Source organism: Eupeodes corollae, chromosome 1 (genome assembly GCF_945859685.1).
Source record: "Eupeodes corollae chromosome 1, idEupCoro1.1, whole genome shotgun sequence".
Taxonomy (NCBI): domain Eukaryota; kingdom Metazoa; phylum Arthropoda; class Insecta; order Diptera; family Syrphidae; genus Eupeodes; species Eupeodes corollae.
The window spans coordinates 198,895,088-198,911,643 of record NC_079147.1 but is presented as its reverse complement, the minus strand read 5'-3'; the positions used below and the strand labels follow the sequence as shown (position 1 = coordinate 198,911,643).

General features: G+C 33.8%; 1 protein-coding gene across 1 annotated transcript in view; it reads left to right on the top strand.

The window, feature by feature from the left end:
* LOC129939096 (inactive dipeptidyl peptidase 10) overlaps positions 1-16,556 on the top strand; it is a 284,572-nt gene that overhangs the window by 70,336 nt on the left and 197,680 nt on the right. The window contains exon 2 of the transcript XR_008780508.1: positions 2,639-2,776. The gene's annotated coding sequence lies outside the window, so the exon portion shown is untranslated. The remainder of the gene's footprint in view (positions 1-2,638; positions 2,777-16,556) is intronic.

The following is a 16,556-nucleotide window of genomic DNA, read 5'->3' as shown; positions in this document are numbered from 1 at the left end:
GGCTTGAATGCCGAGCTCTTTAAAGCAGCTGGAGATAATTGTGTGAGGAGTATGCACCAACTTATCTGTAATATATGGTCGGAAGAAAGCATGCCCGATGAATTGAACCTTATTATTTTTGCCCGATTCTAAAAAAAGGAAACCCATTAACATCGCTAACAAAATGTTCTCTGCCTTAATATGTGAACGTCTAAATCCTTTCGTCAACAACCTGAAAGGTCATTATCTGTGTGGTTTTAGACCAGTAAAGTCCACAGTCGATCAAATATTCACAATACGGCAGATTCTGGAAAAAAGCCAAGATCATCAAGTTCGAGGCCGCATTTGAAAGCATCTACATGGAAAGAACCATGTCTAGTTTTGTCATCCCTGTCAAACTCGTCCGGTTGTGCGGAATGTTTATGGATAATTCATGCTGATACATTAAGGTTGGAAACAACTTGATAGAACCTTTCGATATAAAAAAGGCTTTCGACAAAGTGATGCGCTGTCATGCAATTTTTTTAACATCGTGCTTGAAAGAATAGTGAAGAGCTCCCACGCCAATACTAGATTCACTATCTTTAAAAAGTCTGTCCAATTACTAGCATATGCTGATGACATTGACATAATTGGAAGAAAACAGCGTAACTTTTGTGAGTATTGATGCAGAAGCGGCAAAATGGGTTTAACGGGTAATGTAGCCAAAACTAAGTACATGCTGTCGTCAAGAAAGGGCTTACAACATCGACGTATCGGTCAAAACGTCACCTTCACAAGGACTTCGTCTACCTAGACTCCGCTGTAAACGCAGAAAACAACAACCGCTGCTTCTTTGGACTTAGAAACCAATTGAGTAGCAAAGCCTTCTCTCGAGGGACCAATGTGTCGCTTTTTACGACCCTCATCATCCACGTCCTGCTATACGGTGCAGAAACCATGACAAAAGTGGGTGGAAGCTTCTTGGGTCGTTTCGAGAGATTTACGATCCCGTATGCATAGAAGCGGAGTGAAAGAGAAGATGGAACGACGAGCTGTATGGACTGTACCGCGACGAGCGACGTAGACTTAGCCAGAAGTTTTAAAGTCCAACAACTAAGATGGCAAGGTCACGTAGAGCGCATGGAAACCAATGCTCCAACCCGGAAAGCTTCGAACACGCACAGGACAGTGCAGTAGAGGAACACAGCTGATTAGTTGGTGCACACAAGTGGAAAGTGAGCTCAACCAACTTTGAGCTCGAAAGTTTTTTATTTGTTTTCTGTAGATAAGCTCAAGATTGATCAATTGAAACAATTTGCGATCCGTTCCATGGAAAATACTAATCATCTTGTCTTCACCGAGTATACTCTATCCGAAAACACTATTCTGGGCGATCATCTATGTGCGGTATCTTTGAAGTAGCTCTTAGATGAAAGTTGTACTCAAGCAATGTGTATACACATCGACTTGTTGAATCTCTGGCCCTTGTTACAAATTCCTCCCTTGTTTTTCATTTACTGCACCGTTGATTTCAGTTTAGTTTTCCGTACCTACATGTATTCTAGTTGACGTCCGCAGAAAGTAGCTACACAGGTTAATCCAAACCTCTTACCAAGATGATTTATTTCTTAAAAGAACCATAGTTCATTTTTTGGGCTGCTTGTTCTCGTCCATGTCTAGAGTTTTTAATGTGTAGTCTTCCTGCATTATTTATAGTGGCCAAATGAATATTGGAGGGAGGAATGTGGCTTGGAGTACTATTTGAAAGCCTTAACGTTCTCTTGAAAAAATATCGCAAAAGTTTCTCCACCACCTTATTACCTTACATAGTCTAGTCGCTCAGGGTGCTGTGTTCTCTACTTTCTACATTTATATGCTGAGTAGTGTGTAATGTAATGTAATGTAATGTAATGTAATGTAATGTAATGTAATGTGACCCTATACTTATCTGGTGCAGAATATATATAACAGCCTTGGTCGTTGTTTTCATGTTATTCAGAATCGACTTCCGTGTTGCATTAATATAGCGCATTTTGATTTTTTCAGCTTTCCGACAAATTTTTGATGCCAAACATTTTTGAAAATTTTCCACTGCTAAAAGAACCTTTGATTGAAGGTTCTTCACCGTTGTCCTGCTATTTCTACCACGTCAGTTAATCTAAATCATCGACATTTCATTTTGCGTGAATTCTGAAGAAATAAATTCAATCGAGTTATGTTTCCTATTAAATATAAGAATACACAATTTTTCCGCTTAAGTTAATATTCTTTTTCGCTTTTTTTCCAATCCACTGGGTATATTACAACATTAAGAAAATAACTTTCCATAATAAAGTGAGCAAATCGAAATTCAATATCAATATAACTCAGCAAATAAATAAATATAAAAATAGGTAAATAATGTTAGAATTGTATAAATATTTATGGTATCTGAACACGAAAATCTTTTGAAGGATAAGTACGTGAATCAAATATAAACAAATAAGACTCCATATAAAAAGTAGGTAAAATGTACATATCTACCTTAATATTAAATCCTTTAAATATAACACTCAATTCGATGTGTTTTATTTTATATATTTTTATTTATATTTTTGTTTGTACTTTCTCTTTCTATTTTTCCCAAAAATTTATTCCAAAGGATATTAAAGTTTATATTATTATTTCTCTCCTTAAGATTTCAATTTAACTCTGGGTAAAAGATGCGGTCAGTGATTTTTTTGCACACTTGATCCTTGGAGCTTATGGAAATAGAAAAAAAATACAAGGACGAGACGAAGAAACGAAACAAAACCAGAAAAACAGGACTCAAGTGGTAAGTAAACAACATAAGGAATTCCAAAACGAAACAATAGTGAAGTTTCACTCGGCAGAAATATTGAAGATTGTTTTTATTTTTATTTTGGTTGAGGAAAAATCTATACCTAACCTAGGTTCTTACATATAGGAACGCTAAAGGATAATACTCACAGCTATAAGTTTGTATTTTCATACAGTAGTCAAATAAAAAACAAGCTACTCGTATGTATGTATGTACGTATTTTCTACAATATAAGCTTTGTGTCCAAAAAGAGAACATAGCAGTTTACAAAAAATGTACCACAAACATTTCTAACACCTAAGGGTGTTAAAATTGCATTTAGGATACGATTTTATGTTGAAGTGAAATGTTAACATACTCGAGGATAATTTTAACTGGCTAAGAGCTAGAATAATTTTTTACGAAAATTGACTTAATATTCATGCCTATTTAGAATCCGACGAATGACTGGCGAATGGATTCGGACCGAGTTTTTGACATTTTTAATATGATTGAAATGTCAAAACTGACATTTGATTTACTCCGCAACCTACTCATCGGATTCTGTAATCGGTGCGATTGTGCTTTGACATATGGATGGTTGTGTGACTTTTTCAAAATGTTTTCTTCAAATTAGTTTTAAATAAAGTTTTTTTTTGTCATAAACTTGACTAATTTTGGTTAAATTATATGTAAATGTCAAATCAAATGTGAGCGTTGGGATAGGAAAATAGCGCAGGATTTAAGAGGAGATAAATTGAAAACATGCAAATGGGAGGAAAAAACAGAGTTTAGGAAAGCATTCCACATTCTTGATGTGCAAACAAAAAAATCTCTATTCTTGACAATTCGTTAACATTCTTGAAAGTGTGAGCATAATAGTTGTTGAATTTCTTGAGCAGGGGAATGTACCTAGCTAATTCAATTGGGTATTGTGTTAGAGCCTTTTTTTCGATTGTATATCCAAAAGACTTAAGTTTTGTTTAGTGACATCTGTCCAAATATGCAAGTCATATTTCAGTTTTGGAAGAGTGAAGGTTTATTAAATTCCGGCAAGATGAGGAGTAACAAATTTCTTGCACAGTCAGAGAAATTACAGTCACCTAGCAGCATTTTTGTTTAATAGATAATTTGTGATACCATTACGAGCACTGAAAGTTAACTAGCTTCCTCGATGGAAGTGCCGCTCATGACTACCTTAAGTTTTATAGGATAAGACAAGGGAGTCTTTGAAGCATTCTATTCTAAACTTTTAATAATTAAAAATTGGACAATACTGTCGAGATCGAAATTTAATAAGCTTATCATAGGCTGCCGTTGAAGTTTCACATTCAGGGAAACAGTTTATTGTATTAGAACTTGTAGACAAGTGATAGTTGATGAATATAAGGAAGAGAGTGGGAGACAAAACGGAACCCTAGAAAACACCAGCAAAAAAGCTTATTTTCTCTAAAAAGATGTACAAATTTGTTCCACTGTTATACGTTAAATAATACACCACCAGTTAACCTTTTGTCGGTCAATAAGAAGCTTTCATTTTTCGAAATATTTCTTAGGATTATATGATTCATCAGCGTTTATATATCCTTGAAAAGGAAGAAAGTAAGTGCAATTGCACGATAGTTAGGGGGTTAGAAGGAGTCACCTTTTTCGGTGACTGGCTCGACAAATACTGTTTTCTATCCGCTCGGAAAGACCGTGGTATAGGAAATATAGGCTCCCGGAAATTACGCCAGAATTTTTTTTGGAAAAAACGCCAGAAAATGTTTTCTGCTTCAAATTGGAAAAAGAAGCAGAATTTTTGTGCAAAATAAGCCAGAAACATTGGAAATTGTGCCAGACAGAAATGAAAAAAAAAACTAGAAACCAAAATGGAAATTAGGCCAGAAAACCAATTGATATATTCTGTCCTAATTTCCTAATATCAATTTGGAAAAAAAGCCGGAAAATGTTTTACATTTTAAAAGTCGCTACTTGGTCAATATTGTAGATATTTTATCACAACAGGAAAAAACAGCCCCTGACATGCACCCGCGGGGGGGCGGTTACGGGTGCGGCGCGGCCATGGCGTTGCAGTCGCTGGTGGTGCCCGGTGCGTGTGGCCATGGCGTTGCGGACGCGGCGCGGGCCGGCGCGGTTACGGCGTGGCTGCCACGCAAAAAATTACTAAAGTTTTGAATAATTTTTTTTATTTGTAACAATTTATTGAAAAAAATAGAAGAGAACAAAATATTTTTACTAAATGTAAACTTGCAAAGTGTCTGCTACGATTTCCCAGCAGCATGGACATTTGTAATTTTCGTTTGAATCTGCAACTTTAAGTTGCAACTTTAAGTGTCAATGATGAATTCGCGAAAGCAACTCAACAATAATTCTTACAATAGATGATAGAGACAAAGAATGTGTAGTAAAACTGTTTTTTTATTACAACAATTTATACAAAATACAGTTTTCTGGCGTTTTTTTCCTAAACATGAAAAAGAAAAAAAGCCAGAAATTTTATTTCTGTCTTTTTTTCCATATATTTTTGTTTTGCCTTTTTTTCATTTCTGTAAATGGAAAAATGCCAGAAAATTTTTAAGGAAAAAATGCATGAAATTCCGAAATTTTGCCAGAAAAATTTGGGATTTTTTCCTAGGAAAAAAACCCAGAATTGTTTTGCGAGAGATACTGTCTGGGATTTGAGCATGACAAAGTTTTTCAGCATTCCTTCCACTGCACTTATCGGACAGAAGATTGATTTTTTCCCTCAGAGAGGTATAAGTGTGAATTTGTTGCCATATATTTCACAAACTTAGCCACCATCATAATGACCATAAAGAGATCTCTTCTACTGTTCCGACACTTTGCTTTACATTTTTATATCCACTATTAATGATCTTACTTTTCAAATGTGAATTATTTTATATTAAATGTATCAAGTTTAGATTCCAAATCCGACAGAAGTGTTGATTTATTTATCTAAATGAATAGAATTTTTTATTCTTTTCCTACTGTAATTAATATTTTGATTTATTAATTCACTTATAAAATAGTTTTCACAGCATCAATGCTACAAGAACAACCTTACATTATTTTGCATTAGAAATATACTAACTTTTCCTAAAATCTACTCGAATTTTAATGAAAACTATTCTACAGCTTGTATTGTTTCTTAGGTTTGCCATTATTTTACATCTTTATTTTATCTAAGTTTTATCTAAAATATTTAAAAAAAAAACGAGATATTTGGCATTCGATTTTTAGAAAAAATCACATTTATCGAGGTACCATTGGTAAAAATTTCAAAAACAGCTTTGTTTGGAAATGTTGTATTATGTTTCAATTTTAAAGTATGTACTACAGGGCAATTACGTGCGACAGGGACGTTTATTTTACCTTTTTTTGTATTTTTTAACACGCGCATCATACATAAGCACTTAACCTCTTAGAAAATTCGTAATATTTCCTTCTCTTAATTTTTAATCTGATAACCCTAACTACTTCCAATACTCCAATGATTTCGCACATTCAAAATGTCCCGAATTTATGCAGGGTAGAACATTTTATACTTCATATTAACGTAACACGTTTTGCACGTATCATATTATGCTACTTGATATCTTGGGATTATCTGTATTTCATATAAATTAGAAAACACAGTATTTTTGATGTACAAATATTTGAGCCTTTAAATCTAATCTTCAAATGTTTTAAGAAACATTATTAGATTAATTGAACTTCAGGTAGAAACATACATAAAAAAGGGTTTTTAAATTGGCGGAATTAGATTTTGGCGCCCAGTGGCGGCCATTTTGTTTTAGTGACATCTGTCAAATCTTTTGTTTGTTATTTAAATGATAAAACTTTTATTTTATTAAAAATGAGTGTTCGTTAACGCAAATGTTGCGCACATTACGCCCATTTTACGGTAGACATGGTGGCTCTTCACAGTCGACTCTTCAACGTTTGGTGGCCAATTTTTAAGACGACCGGTTCATCAAACAATCATCGAGACTTCAACTGAACCAGGAGCTTAAAGTTCATGACCATAGATCGTTTGTTCGATGACTGGTCTTCCCTTTGAACTGTTTTGAAGAGGACCCCAATTTTAGCCGAAAAATCATTTTTTAGTGACGAGGCGCATTTTTGGATGATTGGCTGTGTTAACAAACAAAATTGCTGTATATGGGATAACACCAACCCACGTGAGGTTCACCAGGTGATAATGCAATACTGTTTGGTGTGGCGTAATTGGTCCGTACTTTTTTGAAAACAACGTTAGTAAGGCGGTCACCGTAGACAGGGAGCGCTATAAAATGATAATAAATAGTTTTGTATGGCCCAAATTGAACCATATGGACCTAGACAGATCAAACCCCACGATTGACATTGACAACATCTACCCGCCGTTATTGAAAAACCCTTTATAAAGGGTTCGCCAAATAATTTTTTTTTTTTTTTGAAAATGGGTGCAAGACATCGAGTGTAGCTTCGGCTCTGTGGCACATAGCGCCGTTCTGTTGAAACCAAATATTGCCAATATAATCCTCTTCAATTGAACAAAAATTTGTTCAACATGGCCCGTTAAAGATCGTCATTGACTGTAACGGCTATCATTATAAAACATGCTCATTTTGGAAGAAAAATGGCCCAATTATGCCTCTCGATCAAAATCCGCACCAAACAGTGACTCGTTTTGAATATATAATGGCTTTTCAATATATGCGTGCGGGTTTTCTGTGTCCCAAATGCGACAATTTTTTTTTTGTTAACATACCCGCCAAGATCAAAATGAGCTTCATCTGAAAAGATAATTCTTTTGGCAAAATCGGCATCTTTTTTAAATCCAACGCTGGCAATATTTCAAAGCGTTGTTCAAGCGTATGCTGAACCATATTCGTTCGGCGGAAAGATAAAACTAATTATCTCTCAAATCAGACATGAGCTAAGTGTTACCATTCACGAAATAAGCACTAGTTGAAGAAAAAAAATTTAGACGGACCCCATAAAAAACCTGAAACCTGTGACATCATTAACGTCAAACGTCGTCTCACCGTCTTCCCATTTTCATATTTTCAAACTTTTGTGCTGGGTTTACAAATTACTTACAACAGTTGGTTTTCGAAATTCATAATTGATTTTTTCCCGAAGTTATGAATATTCTCCGCTTTGCCACTTTGTTTGCATGAAAATAAAAAAAATTGCTTAGATTCGAGATTTTTAGGATTTGAGAGAAGGGCTTTTAAATGGTTGTGAAGACTCCGCTTTCTAGAAGGAAATGGTAAACAAGTTTCACCAATTATTAGAATACAAGATATTTTGTAAAAAGATATTTAATAACAAGTGTTTTGTTAGAGGTACAGAACTTTAAGTTGGCAACATTAACTAACTGACAGCTGTCAAGTGATTTATTTTTAGTTTGGTAGTTTGACTGACTCCTGAACAACGCTTCCAAATTGTTCAAATTTACTTTTTAAATTATGGTTCTTTTTCATTTTTGATAAGTGAATTTTGTTTAACGATGAAGTTTACTTTTGGCTGAAAGTGTAAGTCAATCATCCAAACTTCCGTCTTTAGAGTGATGAAAATTCTCAAGTGTGTGTTGAGACTTGAGACAACGTTACATGCACTAACACCGACTCCTGGGAGTGCTTTATGGTTTTGTGGAATCATTTGTCCGGTCTTCCTCTTAAAAAACTACGCTGGCCAGAACAACAAAGATGTGCAGTTTCAACATGAAGGTTACGCAACATGCCACGAAATTAACACAATTGATTTATTAAGGAAAACGTTTGGTAACCACATTGTTTCACGTAAAGAACCCATGAATTGGCTTCGGGGATTGTTCTATTAAGTTATTTAAATCTTTTCTTAAGTTATATAACCGTAAGAAGAAGCATACCATTTTCATTTTATAATCACTGAATCATTTGATGATTGACAGATTTTTAATAAATGTTACTATACATTTTATTTCTTAAAATTTGTCCTCATGTATAAAGTTTTTTTTACGCTAGTGTATAAAAGGATAGGTAAAACCAGACAATGTCATCCTGCGGCAAAAGATAAAGTCCGTTCGATATTCTTTTTGTTGTCTAAAAAAAGTAAAACATTATTTGGATCATAGTTTCAGCTTTCAGGTGACCTTGTCATAAGGCTGTTATCTCTTGGAGACGTGGGATTTCAAGAAGGCATTAAAATTGGTTCAAAATGAAAAAAAATATTATTGATTTATGAGTAAAGATGTGGTCTGATGGTAAATCGTTAAGGGGATTTTGATGATTTACGAAAATGATATACGTAAGATAGCAGATTAAATATTTAAGATATAAAAAGGAACAGGTTATTTAATCTGAGTAAGTTGTTTTAATTTATGTCTGATGACGATAATGATTTACATCCCATGACATTCGCAAAACAAGAGATTATTTATGAGAATCTTCTTCAATTCTTTTTATTCGTTCCTTTTGTTTAATGACCAATGTATTTAAAATGGGAATGAGAATAAGAACAATAATAATAATCATCATAGCCATCATTAATCCCAGAAGCAAAGAACAATATGTCCTTGCGGTACAATTTATTTTTTCTTTATTTGTATTTAAATAATCAGGACACATAAACAATGATCCATGCATACAAATAAATACCTACAGCATGACTCCTTAAAATGAAATCTTTTCATTGTATGGTGTGTGATGTTGATGTTGATGAATATAGTAGCTGAATATACATTCTATAGCATAATATGTTCGGTAGATGGTTGCGTTATCCTGGTTGTGTCTTGAGAGGATAGAAATTGAAGGTTTTTATTTTTATTTTGTAATAAAATTTACATGTTTCAATTTGGGAATACACTTTAAAAATTTAGTGTGCTTGAGTTAAATATTTGAATTCATTGAAAATCTGAATTCAAAGGACTATTAAATGATTTGTGACAACAATATCAATCAATCATTTACCTCACTTGAATAGCATCTTCGTAATCTTTGCTGTTACCCTTTTTTAACGATGATGTAGTGAAATATTCAACTTCACAACAAGAATGCATTCATTTTTTCCCTGAGCACAACTTCGGCCGCAATGTGAATGAAAGAATATTCGTTCTATAACCGTACTACACGAATGTGGAATGCTTAACCATGCTCTTTCTTTGACACTGTCTCCATGGTATATTAAGCGTACAAAAGAAACCTTTAAAAAGCTTAAATAAAGGGGTGCAATAGTACGTAGATAACTAGGCTTCTACGTGGCGATGCCAAATCCAAATGCAAAATTTTCTTCAGGATTTGTCAATTTTTAGCAATGGGCAGTACCCGTGAAAGCAAAACGTTAGGATACACAAGCATTGATTGAACCTAACAGTCACGTCACGGGTTCTACTTATCGAACATGTACATTGGTTAAAAATTGGCTCTGATGTCAAATGTATTGTTTTTCATTTGACGATATAATCAAGAACGTTTTTTTTAATTTTTTTGTATAATTTTGTTTTAAACATAATTATTTGTTCGTTTAATTTTAAACTTTATAAGCTCTTACTTACTTAGTTACTTACTTAAGGGAGCACTACAGTCCTGAGTGAAATAGAGCCTCACCCAACAGACTTCTTAATTTCTCGGCCTAGTTGCGTGAAGTCTGTTTCCACTCCCGCGTGCCACCTGATATGCGGTCTTAATCTACTGCACTGTCGTTTAGGCGTGTGTTTGAAGACTTTCCAGACCGGAAAAATTAGTTTCCAAGCGGTTTACGTGAAGCAGCCATCTCATTGGTTTACTTACGTTCTACGTGACCCAGCCATATCAGACGTTGGACTTTTAACCTTCTGGCTAAGTCTTCTTCTCTGTACAGCCCGTACAGCTCAGCGTTCCATCTACTTCTTAACTCACCTTCTATGCAGGGGGGGGGGGGGTTTTTATGAAGCGAAGAACTTTTCTCTCTAAACGGAGCCATCTCATTGGTTTCCTTACGTTCTACGTGACCCAGCCATATCAGACGTTGGACTTTTATTCTTCTGGTTAAGTCTACTTCTCTGTACAGCCCGTACAGCTCAGCGTTCCATCTTCTCCTAAATTAAACCTTCTATGCATCGGAGGTGATCAAGCGAAGAACTTTTCTCTCGAAACGACTCCGCTTTTGTCATAGTCCATGCTTCTGCACCGAAATAGAAATTATGTCTGTCGATGGTAATATTTTGACCGAGACGTTTGTGTTGTAAGTACTTTCTTGATGACAGCATGTAATTTGCCCACATTAACCGCTAAACTCATTTTTGCTGCCTCTGATGCCTCAATACTCACAAAATCCCTATTGACATAACGCTGAGTTCTTCTGAGTATATCAATGTCATCAAAATATGACAGTGATAGGACAGGCTTTAGAAAGATAGTGCCTTTAGCGTTGACGTGGGAGCTCTACCTTTTTCTTTTAAGGACGATGTTAAAGAAATCGCATGACAGTGCATCACCTTGCCTTAAGTTTTTTTGACATCGAAAGGTTCCGTAAAGTAACGGGCGGGAATGTCAGGGATGCCAAAAGAAGACTTTGCATATACAGTACGTTCCTATAGTCACTCTCATATGCAGCCTTGAAATCGATGAGTAGATGTTTGTGTTGAATTAATACTCTTAGGTTTTTTCTAGCATCTACAGTAATGTGAATATTTTATAGATTGTGAACTTTCCTGTCCTAAGGCCACACTGATAAGGACCTGTCAGGTTATTGACGATGGGCTTTAGATGTTCACACAATACGGCAGATAAAGAAGATTTTATAAGCGATGTTAAGGAGATTGATTCCTCTATAGTCGATGCAGTTTTATGCAAACAATACTGAGGTTCCATTCCAGATAATAATAATAATTGATCGTGTCGACATCGGAAAGTCCCCATTCTTTAGTCTTTAAAAAATACAAACGCAACAAATTCAAAAAAGAAGAAAATGAAAATGTTGCAATTTTTATTCTCTTTTATGAAACGAACATTTTTGCTAAGTTAATTTGGAATCAAAAAGTATTTAACTACATTATTTTCAAAAGAAAACCTATCACACTGTCCTTAAAAAAGAACAAAAAATTGTCAAAGACAGCAAAACGTTAAAAAGCTATCCTTTTAATTTGTACAAATGACTGCAGGAGCAGACAAAGCTTTTATTTTTTTAAATTGTATGTTCACAGAGTGTCCTGTAGATATACAATACATAGATACCTAAGCTGCACAAAGTATATGCAAGTTCTAAAGGCACAATTAAAATGACAAAGTAAATTTCATTTGAGCAACTTTCTCTCACACTCAACTTCATTTCTTTCAACAAAAATTACTAGAAAAGGGCAGGATGTTGTGCGATGAAATACACAATAATTCTTTTGAATGTTCGTTTCGTTATGTTGTGTTTTTTTCTTCTGACGCTTATTTATGTTTGTAACTACTTATTTAGCCCATCCTGCTTATACTTTGCACATTGTGCATTACCATCATCAATAATACTGGGAATAATAACAAACGAATAAGTACCCTTTAATTAAATAATATTTCAAATTGCTTTCTTCCGGATGGTCTGCTAAAATTGTTTCTCTTTTCCTCTCTTTCTGAAAAACAAAAGTCCTTTTCATTTTTATTTTGTTCGTTTCCTTGTTGGTTTTTTTTTTTTTTTTGAGGTCCTGACGCTCCTTTTCATCTCCCACTTTTCATGTTGACAGCCCACATTTTTATATAGTTCCAAGGATACGAATTTTAACAGGTGCGGATGTTAAAGGGTGGTAGTTGTAATTACTCTCGCAAGGAAAACATTTTTAGATGGATATCATGATGTAAAATGTAAATAGATTAAAATCGGTTGTAATGAACTTGACATGTCTGAAGAATTTGTTCGTTAAATCCGAAGTTTCGTTATTAACCGTTCTGTCATTTATTGTTCTGAGGTTATAAACTTGGTTGTTTTATAGATTTTTCTGTTATTTTCAACTCCATTTTGGTAAAAAACTCTTCATAACTTCAATTTAAAGTCTCATTACACAAAACAAACAATTTCAAGGCATTGGCATCTTAAAGTATACATTTTTAATTTTCAGTTGAATTTGTGTTTCAGTTTCTGTAAGAAAAAATATTTTAAAATGTTTTTTATAGTTGTAGAGAAACAAGTCTTAAAAGTCTTATTACATTTTTCATCAAAATCAATGATTATTTGCTCATAAACCAAACCTTTAGAAGTGCATAACTCAAAAACGTTATCTTATTGACTAAATATGTTTAATCCAGTGACTCGATAGTCAATTGTATACTTCCTCGAACACAGTTCCGATTAAATTATCTTATTTTTGTGGGAATAATGCTTAAACATTTTTTCGAAAGTTTTTATAGACAAACTCTCCCAAGCTCTGGAAACCAGTAGAAGGGTAACCAACAAATTCAATACATACACACATATGGTACATCTTGTTTCTCGTTGTTACGAATTACGTTTAAAACTCGAAGTTTTCTGAAGTAATCTTTAAGTGTTCTGAAAATTTGATCATTTAAATAACTTTTTGGTAACAGACGATGTTAAACCAAACAGGTTTTTGTTCGCAAACCTTTTGCAAGGTCGTCTGCCTTAGTTCGCTTAGTGGAGCATTCAAGTTTCTTTAGGCTTTAAACTAATTAAACAAACAGAATGGTGACAGCATCAAACTTTTTTATTTTTAAGTTTGATTCTTCACAATTCTTCATAATTTAAAATATCTGTCTTTAAAAATGTTAGAGATTGTTAAATTCGGTTTTAAAAATTCTGCTGATAACCTGAATTTATTTCTTTAACTATAAGAATTGTTCTCATTTTAAAAAATAGGACTCTTAATTTGTTCGTAACTTGGTATCAAATTTCTTACTCTTTACAAAATTAACTTAAGATTTGTAAACATTCCGATACCATTCTTTGATTACTATTTTACACTTTTATTTTAATAAAACACTGAGAGTTGTGATTACTCTGTAATGAAAATACTTTTTTAAAAGGTCTGTAAATCTAGAAAAAAGACAATCAAATTTTTAAACTGTATAACGATGCAGAAATGTAGTGTTCTAATTCCGGCTTATTTCATTCCTACATTTTTTCAAAAAGTTTAATCGGTAGTTCAGCCCTAAGGAAAAATTAGGCCTACTAACAATTATAATATACACAAAGGGCCACTCCTACTCATATACCTAAAATTTTTGAAGTATTTTGTACGAAATGTTGAGCTTCCGATGCAAATCACTTATGTCCCCTAGGCAGCAACTGAATTTTTAACTTGTGAATTTTTATCTTTCACTCTCTCTACCCTAGAAAAAGTAACGAAGTCGATGTTATTTCAACGATTTCAGTAAGGCATTTGACAAAATTTAATACTATTCATTCGTGGCTTTGAACCCTCTTTTATGGAATTGATTTCCTCTAACCTTGAAAACCTCGAGAGTACAGCATTCGTTTCAGATCTGTCATCTCACACCCTTTTTTCAGCTACTTCTGGTGTTCCCCAAGGCGGCCCTTAGGCCCTTTTTTGTTCATTCTAACAATCAACGATCTTGATAGGGTCATAAAGAATTCTTCTATCCATTTCATCAATACATGAAGTTTCCCTTATTCATTATGATCTTGATTGTTTTTCAGCTTCGTGTCTTTAAAACTACTTGGAAATTAATATTGCCAAGCAACAATCAATTACTGTTTCACGTAGGCGCTTAAAGATTCCCCGTCTCTACTGTTTGACCCATAAGTAACACGGTCCTTATATATAACTTTTGTTCACCCACTCCTCGAATACGAGTCTCCAGTTTGATCCCTTTTCCAAAGTATTCATATTTCCAGAATCGAGAGCATCCAACTTCATTTTCTTCGCTTTACTCTTCGTGGTTTACCTTGGAACAATCCCCTTATTCTTCATCCCTATTTTCACCGCCTAAAACTGCTCTCGTTGAACTTAGGCAAACTTCAGACATTTTCTTTATTCATGGACTGGTTTCTGATTCATTTTTCACCAGAAATCCTCGACTCTTTTATGTCCATACCTATGAACCTACTACGCAAAAGCTATATCTCGTATTTTTCGAACATTAAATTCGCACTTGGACTTTTTTGATTTTAACCGAGTATCTCTGTTATACATTGGAAAAATACTTGTTTGTTTCTCATATCGTTTGGGTTTAGAAGTTTTCTACTAAAATATTATTTTGAGGTTCAAATTTCGAGTTCAAACCATAAATTTAGGAATTCTCCATATTTGGAACGCAACAATCAACCTTAAATAGTTTTTTAAGAATATTAAAAAATTATAACGTATTTCAATTTTTGAGGTTTTGAAATTAATTTTTCTGGTCAAATCGTGGATCTATAAATATGTTTTTCCACAATATGGTGAAACCAACATCACTCTTCAAACGCCCATATTTACTTTTTGACGTCCCAAAAATAGTCCTAAATCCCCCATCACTAGTTTTTAAAGGTTTTTAACGTTAAGATGTCGTTTTTTAGCTTAAGATCAAATTGAGGGGGAAGGGATTAGAGCTCTAAATTAGCACAAAATAGCTTAAATTTTTGCATCTTTAGAATTTCAAAATTCCAATTTGTTTGTGCTTCAGCTCTATGGGTCTCTTTTTAATGGATATAATGATATTGGTCTTAAATCGTTGTAGTTCTGTGCCTTTGTTCAGTTCTTAGAATGCTTAGTTGAAAATTCGTCATTTTCCTTATTTTTTTTTTATTAAGTTTTGCATCTAGGTATTTAGCGAATTTTTGTATATAAATTGTACATTTTTTTGACTGAAAATTTTAATTTTCATAACATTTGAAGTGTTTTCAATACTTACACAATTTTTTTTCAACGAAAGGCCAATTTAGTAGTGCGTTTTTCATAAAGCATATTGCAGTGCAAAACGACATTATAACCATTTTTCAAACCATAAATCAAATTTAAAACTAATTATTCACTGTACATATACCTTCCTCCCCGCCTTGATATAAAAAGTTCAAATACGCACCTGCAAAACTATATAATATCAGGAACAGCAGTTGCAATGGTCAACAATGTCCGATTGGCGATGGCGATGAAAAAGCGATGCAATTATAATTGTGAACTGACTTAAATGATTGTTTTGGACAAAAGGACAATAAGAAGGAGTTGATAGAGTTGAACATACCGACAAAAATGAAATGTTCTTAAATAAAATAAAACCTTAACCCAACCAACCCAAGAATGCAAGAGAGAATTTCTTAAAAACTATAAAACAAAATCCATACAGCAACAAACTGACAAGAAAATTGGGTAAAAACCAAATTGCCAACAATCCGAAAATAAAAATCCATCATATACCGAGGATATACCCGTACTCGACTTGTGTTCTAGAGGGAAGCCACATATAAGAATACTACGTTCTCCATAAAGTATCCATACCTTTGTATGGCAGCAGATGGTTGAAAGAAAAAAAGTATTGTTTGTAAAGCACAGTGGGTCATCAACCGGAAGAACATAAAAAATGCATTCACTTCGAAGAAATGGCAAACGAATTTCCGAAAATGAACGTATTTCCGTTTCGAAAATAAAAAATGGAACTCTGTGCTTCATGCAATAAATTCATTTTTTAACACTGTACAGTTTGGATGTTTTTTTGAGTAAAATTGGGGACTATCGTGAATGTTTAATAGTTGCCATTTTTTAAAATGAGAAAGGAAATAATATTGAAAAGTGTCCTGGAAATTTATAATTTATAGAAAATTATCTATCTTGAGACCTTTGGCCTTTATATTTTGATCTTTCAAGGTCTAAGTTTTGATAGCTTCTTGCACGATAAACAGAAGAAGG